Source organism: Anguilla anguilla, chromosome 1 (assembly GCF_013347855.1).
Source record: "Anguilla anguilla isolate fAngAng1 chromosome 1, fAngAng1.pri, whole genome shotgun sequence".
NCBI classification, from domain to species: Eukaryota; Metazoa; Chordata; class Actinopteri; order Anguilliformes; family Anguillidae; genus Anguilla; species Anguilla anguilla.
In genome coordinates this window covers 84,865,856-84,881,989 of record NC_049201.1, presented here as the reverse complement: position 1 = coordinate 84,881,989, position 16,134 = coordinate 84,865,856, and positions in this window count along the sequence as shown.

The following is a 16,134-nucleotide window of genomic DNA, read 5'->3' as shown; positions in this document are numbered from 1 at the left end:
CTCATTCAGAGCGACTTACACAACATTCTACACAGCGTTCACTGTGCATCCGTTTATACCGCTGGATATACATCCTGAAGAAAGTCAGGCGAAGTGCCTTTGCTCAAGGGTACCAACGGCAGTGTTCTACCCGGGAATCGAACCCGTGACCTTTAGGTTACAAGACCCGTTCCTGATCTGTCTCTCTACACTGCCTAATATGTCGCATGTGAAAATATTGAAAAAGAAAAATTACAATTTCAATTGAGGTTTAGTTTTAGTTTAGTTTCATTATTTTTGCACAATTTCAAAAAATACACAAAAATGACAAAGATAACAAATAATATACAGTGCAGGGAGAGGCAGAAAGCCCAGTGGGCTGATTTGAAGCCTCCACCTAAATAATGTTAAAATTTCACAATGTTATACACCACTACTGGAACCGCTGCTTGACGATGATGAACATAATGCTGTAAAATCCACGTGATCTCACACAGAGAACGTGTACGGATTGGACGGGACGGTGCGTTTACAGCAGATTTCCGCGTCCCGGGCCTTACTTGTGAAAAAATGAGCCGAATCGCAGGGGCATCTGGCCTTAACTGGGACGTTCTCATCCGCGTGGCTCAGCAGCCTGCGAGAGCTTTCGGGCCTGGGACGAGGATCACGGTGGGCCCACCCTGCGAGGTGCCATGTGGTCGAGCGCCCGTACGCTCTACAGTAATATCAGAAGTGCCCCCCGCCCCCTCGCCCCCCCCCCCCCCCCCCCCCCACTACCACCTGCCAGGGTCTCTAAATGTCAGTTTAACGCTCGTTTACTCTGGCTCTGCCTGGTATCGGCAGTGAGTCATTGTATTCACGGAGAATGGGGTGTCTGTGCGTGTGTATACGTCTGAATTGGGTGGGGGTATTCTCATTGTTAAGATTTTACCGTAAACAAAGTCTATCCCACAGTGCATACCCCAGCTACAATTGTCATTTAGATACCAATTTCGTACGTTCCGGTGTTACAATCTGTAAATCACAAAATAATATTTATATGATAATTTTTCCCCCATCAGATCCCACCTACATTGTAAAGAAATCCTGTAAAAAAATGGCAGCAATTTTGCCAGTGGAAAAACCTGCTATCCTGTTATTTAACTAAATTAATCCTATGGAATGGCTGTTAAATAATGAGTTATTGCTTTTAATCTATTTATCGTAAAAAATATTTTCTAATGACAATTCTTTTACAGTGTTAAGACCAGACAGTGGCAAGTCTTTAAAAACCCTTTTAAACATGTTAAAGGAGAGTTTCACCAGGCCTGATGTGGGAGCTGGCTTCCGTTCAGTGCTAAAAAACTCAATTCAACAAATGAACAAATTTAGTCCTTTCATCAAAACCACAATTGATTGAATCAGTTGATATATAGCTGGGCTAGATCAAGAACCCACACCCACATCTAAGACCCCTGATCAAAAGTAAATTGAAAGCACTGGGTGGTTTTGTAGAAGTATTGTTATTAACTTTCACGGCAAAAAATAAAAAATAAAAACTATTATGTATGTCCATACTTTACTAAACACCGGGCCGCATTCACAAAACTTAAAAAAAATAATTCTTACTATTGTTCTCAAAAATGTTCCTACGAAAAAACAAGAGATTCATGTCACACGTGCAGACCTTTGTTTCTGTGCGTATCCCAGGTGTGTGTGAGATGATGAATGCTGGCTGTTTGTAAATTTTATGCGCACTCCTGTTCATATGATTTGCACAAGGAAACAGCCAGGAACAAATACAGCTAAGAAAAAAACGATGAATGCTGAAATGTTCTTGGAAACGTTCTTGCACGCATTTTACGATCAAACGTGATCGTACACACGGTCCGTGAATGAGGCCCAATGAGTTCAGAATCACATGGGTGTCCAATCTTTTCTGAAGAGGGCCAAAGAGGGTGCCAGATTTTGCTTTAGCCCACCACTAAGACAACTGAGAGTGTGATCCTCAATGTTTGGTAAAGTATGGACGTACAAACTATTTGGAGGTTTTCATTTTAATTTTTTTTTGCCATTAAGGTTAGTAATAACACTTCTACAAAGCCCCCCACTGCTTTCCATGTACTTTAGATCAGGGGTCCCCAGTCTTAGATGTAGGTGTGGGGTTTTTTTTGATCCAGACTGGCCACCCTTGGTTGTATGCACCCCGATGTGACTGCAGGGTTGCCGGGCAGGAGAGATGCAAGGAAAGAAGTTGTGTACGTGATGGCGCACGATAAGGTCCTCCCCACGGGTCAGGGGAAACTCTACAGCTATGACTGGGACGGGGCACAGAATGAATGAATGACAAACCGTCAGTCAAGTAATTTCTGAAACAGACGGCAACCATTCAAAGCCCGGGCGCCTGCCGCGGGAGGGGGGGGGGGGAGGGGTGCCTGCGGTCGGAAAAAAAAACATGAAAGATGCACCGTAGCTTCTGGTGAAATTCTGTGGAACTGCTCGTCCCTCGCGTTATGCGCTGTGGCCCATATGAGAAAGCGCTGCCCCATTCACAGACGAGTGAATGACTCACAGCATGAGAACTGCCAATCCGGCCGCGGCGCACTCTGTCCCTGATTATTCTGAGCAACAGCAACTTTTTAACTAAAAAAAAACGTAACTTTAACGCACAATGTTGTTTGAAGGAAAGAAATTTCGATTTTTTTTAATTGATTTTTTTTTATTTTTTTATTTTGTCAAGGGACAACCAGAAATCAACAAAAAGCAAGCTCTTTAAGTTCTTTACTTAACGAGCTTATGTACAGGCTATCTGTTGTATTTTTTGGTTACCATTTTGGTTGAAATGTATTTATAGATTGAAATGTACCTTTGCATGTATACAGTATATGTACAGTTGCTCATTTGAATATGTTTAACCATGTTCTGCATGGGTCCCATTTACACTTTAATTTCCTGTTACTGTGGATTCATTTCTGTGAATGTTTGTAACTTCATATTACTTTATATAACTTTCATAAAAATAGCTTTTTAAGCCTCACTGTCTACAGTATTTACAAGTGTCTAGCTTCCTTCTTTAACCCCTTTTTAACACAAGCTCGAAAATGACCTACCCAAAATAAAATGGTTACTATTTGTGAATCCTTTTGGCGACAGGCACAATCCTGGTCTCTTGTGAAAGGTAACCCTTGGGAGTTTGTTTTCAGAACAGCTCTAAATATTACTGAAATAAAGCAACAGAAGCTCAAACACAGTGGAAGTGGATGCTGTTTCTCACCTAAAGGATGTTTTTGGAGTGAATACAGATGCTTGTGGCCGATGGGTTTAGAAACACAACACAGCCTCAGCCACAACGCGGGACAGATCCTGGTTCAAAAACAAACATTTTGTGTAGCCTTTTCTGAGCAGGTTGCCCAAAAGGCGACTCCAAGAGGACACTGGGTAACAAAATGATATTGATATTGTTAAATGCTATATATTGTATACTATGTGCTTATGGAAGAAGTGTGCTTAAAAATAGCTTGCTTTCCTCCTGGCTGTCACCCTCCACCCCCCCCCCCCCCCTCCCCCCCTCCCCCGGCCTCAACCTCCCACTCCTTGCTTTCCCTTGAAACCTCTGGCAGCAGGTCTGGAAGAATGTCAAAAATAAATACATTAGCTATCTAGTACACTAGTCTATTCATTGAGGTCCAGTGATTGAAGATTTCTCTAAATACCCTAACCTCCATCAACATATCAAAATATTCTAAATGATCAATATTCTCAAAGTATTATTTTTATTATTCAGTATGCCTATTCTTATTTATAATAACACTGAATTTTTTTTTAAACATATTTTGAGAATGTAGTTCACTAAGATAAAATGGGATCAAGTCTTTCGTTGAACATCCTGCACTGTCCTCCTCAGAAATATTCACTCAGACGACTGCTTGCCTCCAAGCCCTCCAAATGCCCTTTGTTTTCACTTAGGCATCGCAAAATTAATTTTTGTTGTAAAATAACCTTTGTTTGCATAAAGTCTCAAGAACTTTTTTTTTTTTTTGTGCCAGTGTGTAACATTGTCTGCGTGTGTACTGGAGTGCGGAAACACTAGAGATTCAACAAAGAGACTAATTCACAGAATAATGCTCCACAGACATGGGAAGAAATAATCAGGGAAGAGTACAGTGCGTGCATCCAAATAAAATAAAACCAAGTATGTTAAAATAAATAAATAAATAAATAAATAAATAAATAAATAAATAAATAAATAAATTTAAAGCCTACAAATTAAAACATACCTTTTTAGCCTGGCTAAAAAAGTATGTTTTAAGCTTATGTTAAAAATTGTCGACATTCTCCTTTACCCTCAGATCTACCCTGGACCATAATTGCTGAATGCTGCTCAACCATGGATATTTTGTCCTGGTTTTAGGAACCACTGAAAGGCCCCTCCCAGAAGACCGGAGGGGTTCCAGTAGCTTCATATTTTAACAGCAGATCAGAGAGATAGCTACGCAGCAAGGCCATGAAAGGATCTTTAAGTCAATTCTAAAACTGAATGGCAACCAATGCGGGGTACTTAGTATGAATTGTAGTTGTAGTATGATTGTAGTTTTTTTTCTTATTTTTTGGGAGACCAGATAGCAGAGCATTACTCTTGTCTAGCATGTTCTAGCCAATAAAGGAAAGTTCCGGAAAGACCAACCAATCTATGGAAGTCTATCTGAAAGGATTCTGTGATCCACTTTATTTAATGCAGTGCTCAGGTCAAGCAATACTAAAACTAAACTTGGCACGCAAATTGATCCTGATATCATTTATAACCTTGACTAAGGCCATCTCAGCACTGTGATGGGTCTGGGAATCAGTCAGTGGGTTTACATCATGTTTGAAAAAGTCAATATATTGTTTCAGTCTGGCTAAAACTGGACTTTTAAAAATCATGTAAGCATTGTAGTCTGACTATGATTTTTTCATAGTCGGGCTAACATACCCAGATAATGCGGTTGGGGGTCGATTTACTACGACATATATATGCTTCAATAGGCCAAAAATTGGGCTAGGCTTTCTGCACATGTTCTGTAATTTACATAGCAACTATGTATATGTAATCAATAACATTTCAGTTATAACCATATATAACTTTAAAAGATTTAATTCAATCTTCTACTGGGACTTTTGCTGTTTATTGAGAGTGTGACAGAAAATTTTGGTGCCGCTGACTATAATCGAATGTTTTTCACATTTACTGTTCAATTGAGCAAGTAGGCCTACCATTCAAAGTACATTTTTATGGGTTAGTGCTGTCCTATTGTAGGCTACTTCACATTAATCTTGTACGGCGATCAATAAAGGCTAACAGCACAGCACCACTTAATTCTAGTCACTTCTATCACCACTGTAATGAACTAAAAAAGGCGACAAACGACCTTTTCTGTGAGAAATATATTGTCGAGCTCATGCGCATACACTGCTAGCGAAAAAAACAAATTTCTGGACGGACGAGGAGACCAACTAAATACATAAATACCTAAAATACATGAAGATGGAAGAAAAACGCGGAATGGCGAACTATTCAAAAAAGTTGCAACAAAGAAGCCTTAATCAGATACACCTCGGTCAATAAATCGATTCTTTCCGAGTCATGTGTATGGGGACGACGACAATAATCCAATTAAATCACATCTTTGGCCAAATCAAGCTATTAATATAGATCGATTTCAACTGTGCATGTGAACGCACAGTCTGACATCTTTCAAGGGTGAAGTTGGAGTTTTTTTTTGTTGTTGAAATTTTACTTAAAAATGGCAGATTGGACACGGATGTAAAGTTCCTGAGTACTGAGGAGATCTCTTTTCTTCAGAATGGGATTAAGCGTGGTGGTCTGAAAGAAGTTGGGAAAAAACACTTCTGAAGAGAATACTTCATAGGTTTCACTTCCTCAGCCATACAGCTAAAAACTGTTTTTTCTTTTTTTTTTTTAAAAAGCTGTGGGGATTGGATTGAGATAGCAGAGTATTTCAATTGCGATACTACTTTACTCAACATCTAAGCATCAACCAGCACTCCAAAGCTTCCTCACTAGGTGTGATTGAGGGTTCTGGGATATTGTTTGTCCATCCACCCATTATCTATACCCACTTGCTGTATTCCTGGTGAGGGTTGCGGGAGATGCTATCCCAGCATGCGTTGGGAGAACACCCCCGACAGTTTGCCAGTCCATCGCAGTGCACACACACCATTCACTCACACCTAGGGTGGATTTTAGACTCTCCAGTTTACCAACCTGGCATGTCTTCGGATTGTGGGAGGAAACCGGAGTGTCCAGAGGAAACCCACACAAATACGGGAAGAACATGCAAGCTCCACACAGAAAGGCCCCCACCGAGATTTGAACCCAAGACCTTCTTGTTGTGAGGCAACAAACTCTTCGCATTTGGATGTGAAAAGATCCCTGGAGTTTGAGGAGACAGGGTTAATCAGACAATAATTGGTTGTAGAAAAGAGAACTTCTCAGTTGAATGGTTTCTTAGTAAATCATAAAATATGCCACAAATTATAAAAAGACACACCTACGCATTTGTTTGAATGGCCATGTGTGGCCTCAATGTTCCACTACAACTCAGTGAAACGACTCAGATCTCAATTTCACCGCTAAGTTTATCCCGTCAACCACAAGTTGTCACACAAAGAGGAACTTCTTGTGATTAAGTTTCCTATTCGTTTCACCTACATGGAAAGCAAAATTATTTCCCCTTGAACTTGGTCATACGGGGAACCAGTGACCCCAAAAATGTGACTTATTGTTCACGAGTGAAGAGCAGTGATGTGTTTTGTAATCTCGCCCGGGACAGTCCCTAGGCAGTCTCCGCTCTTGGGGCGAGTGAATGACTTCAGACACCTCCCTCTGGTGTAGATTATTTTAGTAATGTTATCCACTGACGTGAAGGTGAAATGTGTTCAAGCTGTTTCACTTAACAGTCTACTTTGGGAAGCCATGCAGATTTACAACTGTTTGATCTGGTTTTGGAGATTTCTCCCTGGGCTTTTCCTCCCCGAAGCTGCACTTTCCCCCTTCTTTATGTGTGAATTGGTTCTGTTTTTCATGATAACACCCGTGGGATAAAAGCAGACACCACCTTCTTCTCTCTCTCCATCAGAGTGTAAAGACAGTGATGAATATGTACCTCAGAAAGTTGTGTGTGTGTGTGTGTGTGTGTGTGCATGTGTGCGTGCTTGGGTGCGCGTGTGTGGTGTTGTATGTACTGTACATTATGTGTGAGTACATGTGTTTTTGCACAAATGTGTTACTGTGCGCACGTGTGTGTGTGCGTGTGCGTGTGTGTGTGCGCTCACTTGTGTGAGGCATCGCAATTCTAGTTCCTCAGAAGTGCAGTGGTACTCTCTTGTCCAGGAAATGTTCTGGTTTACAGAGAAATGAAAGACTTAGATGTGTGGTCACATTGAGTCACACGATGGGGAGTATCTCTACTTCTCCTTATCAAAATTTAACCACAGCTCAAGACAATAAGCATAACGTTCCATATGTCAGCCGCTACCCAAACCGAGTTACCAAAAAAACTTTCTGTTTTTTGCTGTCATTGCTATCTCTTATCGGTATTCTTGTAAAAAATGTAATCCACATTCTGCCTAATCCCTTATTAATGAATATTCCCTCATTATATTTAGTAGGTTTACTTCAGTACAGTGATTATAGCCCATTGGAAAAGGAATATGAACCTTCTGAAGAGCTTTTAACCAACCAGCTGGTTGGATGCTTTGCAGTTTACAGCATGGTGTCACTGTCTGCTTTTTCCTACAGTAAAGATGACTGCTGGTTGGATGCTTTGCAGTTTACAGCATGGTGTCACTGTCTGCTTTGTCCTACAGCAAAGATGACTGCTCGTTGTTAAACCAATTATGTAATTTTACATTAGTCCAGTCTCTAATCTCAGTGGCAGCAGATGCCTTATTATTATTATTATTATTATTATTATTATTATTATTATTATTATTATATTAATTATCTTCACTGATAATAATCAAAGTAAAATTATGATTATTAGTATTATTATTATTGATAAAAATCACATTTGAGTTTTTGCATGCACATTGCTTAATGTACATTGCATTTACATTGCCCACAGGTGGACATTCCAGGGGTCAGAAAGTAAAAGTGCTGCCATGTATTTCATCCACCCCTGAACTCAGCCAGCTGATTTAGCTCTACCTCCTGGCTGAAGAATGGTGCCCATTAGCAAATCCAGGTGACTGGAACTAAATCCTGGGATGGTAAATGGTAAATGGCAAATGGACTGCATTTATATAGCGCTTTTATCCAAAGCGCTTTACAATTGATGCCTCTCATTCGCCAGAGCAGTTAGAGATTAGGGGTTAGGTGTCTTGCTCAAGGACACTTCGACATGCCCAGGGCGGGGTTTGAACCGGCAACCCTCCGACTGCCAGACAATCGGTCTTACCTCCTGAGCTATATCACCCCTTATGAACTGTTACCTTCTGAACCTGGATTGTCCACCTCTGAGTTGCCATGACAGCTCTTGGGAGTTCCGTGCGTGACAGGTGTGTCATGCCCCTGAGTCACTGCACCCTGCGTGGGAGGGGAGGCCAGTAGGGGGGGGGGGGGAGGGGGGTCTTTCCCAATCTCAAAAAGGGGAACCACACACTACACTCACACTCAGGTGTTTTCTGAAAGGGATACCCCAAATCTGCATTCTCAAATCCCCCCCCCCCATACAGTGCATTAAAATTAAACACCAAAATCTTGATAGTAACAGTTATCGTGCCGAGCAAAGTGAAGTACTTAGTTAACGCTCACAGTGCCCTGCGTCAGAGGTAATGGATATATTTATTCAGTTTAGTCACAGTTTCCTGATGGCACATTTTCTATTTTCCTACTGAACCAGTCTCTCCTGTTATTGGTGTGTAATGCCTCCCAGACATACTGAACCAGTCTGTCCTGTGATTGGTGTGTAATGCCTCCCAGACATTACAAGAGTCTAAGAGGAGTTCGAGGCCCTCTCACATTTTACGACAATATTTTCTTCCAGCACCCAGACCAAGCTAAATCTGTCATTATTTCTCCATGTGTAGTGTATGGTCAGTATAACTATATAACAGTAGAACTAGTCACACTTACTACAGTTTTGTATTAATTTCAGTGGTGTCACGCTTCATAATGCTGTGGAAATGCATGTTGTACCTCAACAGATGTGCACACCAGCCAGAAGAACGCAGCAATATGCCACTCAGTTTCATAGGTCCCACAGTTTAATGAAGGATAAATAAATGATAGGGGTGACGTAGCTCAGGAGGTAAGACCGATTGTCTGGCAGTCGGAGGGTTGTCGGTTCAAACCCTGCCCTGGGCATGTCGAAGTGTCCTTGAGCAAGACACCTAACCCCTAACCCCTAACTGCTCTGGCGAATGAGAGGCATCAATTGTAAAGCGCTTTGGATAAAAGCGCTATATAAATGCAGTCCATTTACCAAATGAATAAATAAATACAGTAAATAGGACCTTATTAATACGGTAGCCAATTGCTCAGGCTAAAGCTAAGGCTGTAGAGCACACAGACATTGTGCTCTGCCTGAATAAATTAAGGCCTGGATTCTATTAACATTTGTACTTAACTTCACATCGAAGGTATGATTATTTCGCTTATCAAAGATGGAGCTTGTGCATTTAATTATAATTATGAGTCAAAGTTAACAGCTGGTTGAATCCTGGCCTTTGTGGCTCTTACTGTACATCTCAGGATGACTCGGACCCTGAGCAGTTAGTTTAATATATTCTATTTATTTATCTGACATTTATTTGACCAGAGGTAGTCACAATGAAAGTAACATCTCTTTAGCGAGTGAGCCCTGAAGCTTTGGACTGTGGGAGGAAATTAGATTACCTGGAGAAATAACCCACGCCAAGCACGGGGGAAAGTACGCAACCACCATGCAGAGAGGAAACAGCCGGCCGGGACCTGGACCCAAAACCTCCTTCACCTCCACCACGCCACCGTGCCGCCCTGGCCTTAACCGATCGGACAACGTGGGAAACGTGCACAGATCGGCTCACATCCCGAACACACACCAGATACTCTGGCTGCCCAGCAGGGCGCACGGAGCACTGCAGTTCACTGGTACAGTAGAAGATGGGGCCAATTCCTGCTCAGTTCAATGAATTCAGGAACCGAACTGGCACTTCAGTTCACAAATCGAAAAACACCGGAATGTTCTGTGAATATCTCACCATAAATTAATTGACTTTTTACTTTGTTTCCTGAATTGATTTAATTGAAAATGGAACTGATCTCAACTCACAGCTGAGTAACTTCAACAGCGCTATCCAAAGCTGATTAAACACTGTGGCTGGCCGTGTGGATTGTCCTTAGCATGCATATCCTGTGTGTGCTTTTAATAGCAATGCTGCACATGGATATTTTTTTCGCCGGTCTTCTCCCAAGAAACTACTTTTTTCAAGGCACAGGGTCCCGTGATATGGATAAGAGTGTCCTCCGAAAGTTGAACTTCTCAAACTATGATTATTTTGCTAAGTAAAGTAAAGTAAAGTAAAGATAAGTTAAGTTAAGTGAGTAAAAGTAAGAGCGTGGGATAACTGTGAGAGAAAACCCAGAATAAGACATGATGTCAGCCAGTCTGAGAGGTGTGTGGTCAAGCAGAAACGCCAGACGTGCTCGGTCTCAGTACCCAGCTCAAAACTAGAGCACGACCGATGCCAGATTTTTGGGTCCGATGCCGATCCCGATTTTGGAGAGTCCTAGCCCACCGATTACCGATGTTTTGACCGATATTTTGGCAAAAAGTGCAACATTTTCAAATCAATTTGAAAAACATATATTTTATTAAAGTTTCTATATTTAAGAACATTTAACTTATAAGCAAACAAATAAAAATAAAAATAAACACACACAAAACTTTTTAGATTAAAAAATGTAAAAGATGATATTAAATTAAATATATATATATTAACACCATCTTTAAGTGTGTGAAATCAAAATAACTCCACACCTTGCTTTTACTCCTTTCTTTTCCAGCCATCTATAAAAAACGTATTTTAAAAAAATCCGTTTTCCAGTTTCAAACATGTATTTTTATGAATATTATTATTATTGTTGTTATTAATTTGTTATTATTATTTCTTAGTATCTATTCTCAGTAAATTAATTATATTTAATTATTTTATTCCTACTACATGATCTCAAAGAGTAAGACTTTATCTAGCGAGCTTCCCTGTCCATAAGAATTCGGTGGTGAAAATAACTACAATGCGCTCTGACGCGTACTAGATGACACACTCGCTCACAATAACGTATTAGCTATGACACAGCCTCGTTATTTCTTATTATATTTTCTCAGTAAGTTAAATTAATTATATTTTCTTATTGTATTTCTACTACATGATCTCAAAGAGTAAGACATTATCTAGCGGAGCTAATGAGTGAATCAAGTGTAACGTTAGATGAAATTAAATTGACTGGATGAAATACGTAAAAAAAAACTACAATGCGCTTTCGTGCAGGTTACCCTCGCTAACTGTTGGTTGATTCACTTATCCAACAGCAATCCTTCTCTCATGTTATCACGATAAAGCTAGATAACATGGCTTAAAATTATCCACGTTAGAAGTGTTTTATCTACGTTTTTATTGTCTGGTTAGCTTGCTACGATGACGCGTGACTAGATGACACACTCGCTTGCAATTTTCCTGGCCTTTGTGGCTCTTACTGTACATCTCAGGATGACTCTGACCCTGAGAAGTTAGTTTAATATATTCTATTTATTTATCTGACATTTATTTGACCAGAGGTAGTCACAATGAAAGTAACATCCAAGCAGGGGGGGAAAGTACACAACCACCATGCAGAGAGGAAACAGCCGGCTGGGACATGGAACCAAAACCTCTGCTATTGACACAGCATCATATAGTAGCTAATATCATTATCTCAGATTAAAAAAACAAATGTGTGATGCATTCAGCCACCATTTTATTTTGGCTGGTTATTCATTTGAGAATACAGCGATGTCCTCTGGAAATGTAGATCCTCCGCTGCATATGTGCTCACTGCCACTTCATAAAGGCTTGCTAGCCAGCTAGCTTGCTAAAGTGAACCAAATATGTTAGCTAGCTCGCTCGCTTGATAATGAGGATTGATAAACATAGTGGTCGTATAAACGCATTTAATTAAAAACTTTCACTAAATATACACACCTTTATTGCGGCAATCGAATCTGTGCAGACAAGTCTAGCAGTTTAGAATATTGGATGAGGCACGAGTGACAAACGTCTAATTAGAGAAGTAGCGCGTCAGCTGCTGCAGTTCACACTTGTATTAGAGCTCCCTCTACTGGATAATTCTAGTAAATAGCAATTACAACGTTCGAACAGACAAGTACAGATAAATAATCAATGTTTTTTTAATTTTTATTATACTTATTTAAAAATCGGGACACATCGGCTGCATAACTGCCGATCCCGATGTCGTCAAAAAAGTCAAATAATGGCCGATATATCGGCCAAACCGATAGATCGGTCGGGCTCTACTAAAAACCAAACTGGTCATGGCTGTTCTTAGTTAATTTAGCTCCCCCTGAGAGAGACAATGAAGTTCACCGCTGAGAGGAATCAGCATAATGGTTTCATGCGTGAGAATATAAAATAATGGGTGTCTTTTCTCTGGTGTTAACGTCGATATTCAAATCAGAGCTATGATTTTTTTTTGCTTATCAAATATGGAACTCTTGCCTTTAATTATGAGTCAAAGTTAACTGCTGGTTAAATCCTGGCCTTCTTGGCCTTCCTGGCTCAGGCTGGTTCTGACTCTGTGCAGTTAAATTAGTACATACTGCAATGCTCTCCATAATACAACCATTGGGTCTCCTACTGAAACCCTGTGAAGAGCTGGTTTTTTGGAATGTTTTTTTTTCTTCTTTAAGAATAATAAGTCAGTGTTCTAGAACTCTGTTGCTTTCAGTGAACAGTATGCGATTGTGACATCAGCATTAGAATGCTCAGTTAAGAACACACATCTGTGACCTCACACCTTCATGCGTTTAAGCTGTAGACTAGTGGCTTTCTGGGGGACAGTGCAGGAAGGTTGGTAGGGAGGTGGGCTAGTAACTGAAGGGCTGTGGCTGCACTTTCCAGCTGGGTCCTGCTGTTGTACCCTTGAGCAAAGTACTACACCTGAATTACTTCAGTACACAGTATAACCAGCTATATATGTGGATTGTCTGTTAAAATAAAATCTGTCTTCTGACCACCAAAATATGCTGTAATGGCCAATAATGCTCCTGGGAAAATTATGGCGAAGACCACTAATTTATGCAGTCCTAGAAGTAATGTCCAGATACTGGATCATTTAAAACTCTGAGCCTGGTTGGTTTTGCAAACCAATTTCAGAATAAATGTACCGAATAGAACTCGAAAGAAAAATAATAATGTAGGTAATGCTAACAAAGATCATTTTCAAACACCAGCATGGAAATGCATGAAAAATAAAATTAGGAGAATGGAAAGGGAGAGCCTTCAGATTTAAGTAAAACTTGTTTCAGCTGGTTCTAGACATTGGAATACATTGCTCTGAACTGTTAGGTGTTTTTTTGGATTTTATGTCCTTAAAGTATTGCTTTTGGATAAAATTAAAAAAAATTCACAAATGGGGGTGGAATGAAAGTAAGTTTTTGTACAATCAGGAAGCAACGCAGACACTGTTGTAATTACTGTAGTAATTGTTCAAATCACAAATCAAATACAGCTGGCGCTATCAAACCATGCTTTGATATAATCTTTTTGATGAACAACTGTGGCTCATTTCTAAAAGTAAACATGACTCATTTGAGTCTAGTGTTCTTTTTTTCAGCTGTTTCACTGGAGTAATTTCATTTAAATGTTTCACAGCCTTACAGTAAAGCAGGAAACAGTGCAGTTGTTGTTTGTCCCATTTCACAATATTACTGTCGACTTCCTTGTAAAGCTGATGAAAGCAGCTTGGTAAAAGTGGCTGAAGTCTGCTAGAATAAAGCAGGGCAAGCCTACTGCAGATTCTGCTAGATCCATTTCCAGCAGATGGAAATGAATCTTGAATCCTTTAGTGCAGGGCTAAATTTGTGCAGGGCTTCAAACAACCAAATATAATGAAAATACCAATCAATCATTGCATTCATCACATTCATTAGCAGACACTTAAGCAGAGAAACACCACAATGAAAAAGAATATACATGCATCCACCAATAGTGCCAGACCTGGTAGTAATGTTCTCTAACTTGTGACAACTTAATAATACATAGTGTGAGTGATGCACCATGAAAACACATAATAATACATCAGCGACAGAGACCCTCCCTCAATAGACTATCTTGTCTTTGACTGACCGGATCTTTGTCTGGATCGAGGAAGTCAAAAGGCCAACTGATTAATCAGGGCCTGAATGAGCAATGCAGTCCCAAAGGCACTCTGCAAATCTGCCGCCCGATCAATCAATAAGTCAGTCTGTGAGTCGTACGATGGATCAATACGGCTGTCTCCACAGCAGGACCGCTTTGCACAGCAGATCACAAGAAAGGTCGTGCGTGGCAGGAAATGTCAACGAGGGTTCCCCGTTCCGTGGAACAGGCTCATGACCTCGATCTACGGTACAGTGTAGAACGGACGCTCAAATGTGACCCCGGAGGCCAAAGGCACTGCTGGTTTTCACGTCTTCCCCTCTGATTTAAACCTGAGACACCAGGGTGAGCTAAATTGATATGCATACGGTGGGATTAATCAATCAATTAAATATCCGGTAGATAGAAAGAAAACCAGCGATACAATTATCCTCGAAGGCCAGATTTGAGAATAACTGATCCATAGCATAATCCATTTCTTTCAGATGATTTATTTTTGAGGCTCTCACAGTCTGTGCCATTCTGTGAAAATATAGTTCTGGGAGGAGCTGTTATTGACTAGTGATGGTTGAAAATGATTGAAAACTAAGCTATTTTATCTGCAATGCCAGAAAAAAGGTGAAGCATATTTAAGCTAAGGTAGTAATTAGCTCTCAGAACCCAGTGAAGTAACATCATATTTCTTTAATGCAGTCATTTTTTTTTTTTTTTAAAAGATCCACTCTTCAATGCTTTGCGGGCATTTAAGTGAAGTTATAAGATGTCATTCAGTAAAAAAAAATGCATGTATAAGTTTTTCTGTGTTTTTTTAGAGACAAGTAAGTCATACGTTTAGCTGTATTCTTCAAGTGGAAGAAAAACACTCTTGTAATGACATGGCTTTCAGAGCTAGGTGTGTAGACACTGAAATAGTGAAATGTAGGGACATAAATCCCCCGTGTTTCGAAAGTCAGATTCTTACAACTCTTTGTGGCTTTCTTGACTGATCATAACCTGGACTGATATTGAAACTTTAAACCGTTCTATTCAGTCCTTGGTACTCCAGAGGTCAACAAGAGAAGGTGTAAAAATAGTCAGTTTTTGAAAGCACCATGCTCTGCAGTATTTTACTAACCTAAAGACTTGCTACTGTAGTCACAGCCTGTTCAAATTCATTAATTTTAATTAAATCCTGTGTTTATTATACGTCCTCCGGCATGTCTTATCTACAGAGGGATTAATCCCCCAGTCACAATGCCTGTCTGCACTGGCTGAACAAACGTTTCATAGTCGTCAGGACAACGAAACTGTCTGCCATTTTCCAACGCAGACTGAAGAACGACCACTTCAGACTGCATCTTGGTTCCTCTCCCATCCCCACCTCATAGCGCTCCGCCCCCTTGGGTTCTAGTTGAGGTAAATGGCGTCTTTATGGTTTTATATTAATGTTCTTCGGGCTTGTTCTGAATCTGAATCCATATCTGTTCAGAATGTGTTCTTTGGTTCTTGTTTAGTATAGTTCACTGGTGCTTTAGTGATGTTGCGTCTACCATTCTGGGAAAGTTGTGAGCCAAGTCTGACAACACTGGTCATATTAATCAGGTGAATGCGCGTGTGTTTTCTCCTGCAACTGAAGCTGTTCTGTATAAGACCATCCGATAAACAAATGTCAAGTAACAGCATGAGAAATGCTACAGAAAACCATAGAGTGAAATTAATTTCACCGCGTCACATTTAAAATATCTGGATTGCATAACAAAAACATAGCACAAGCTTGCGCGTTCATCCAAGGGGAAAAGG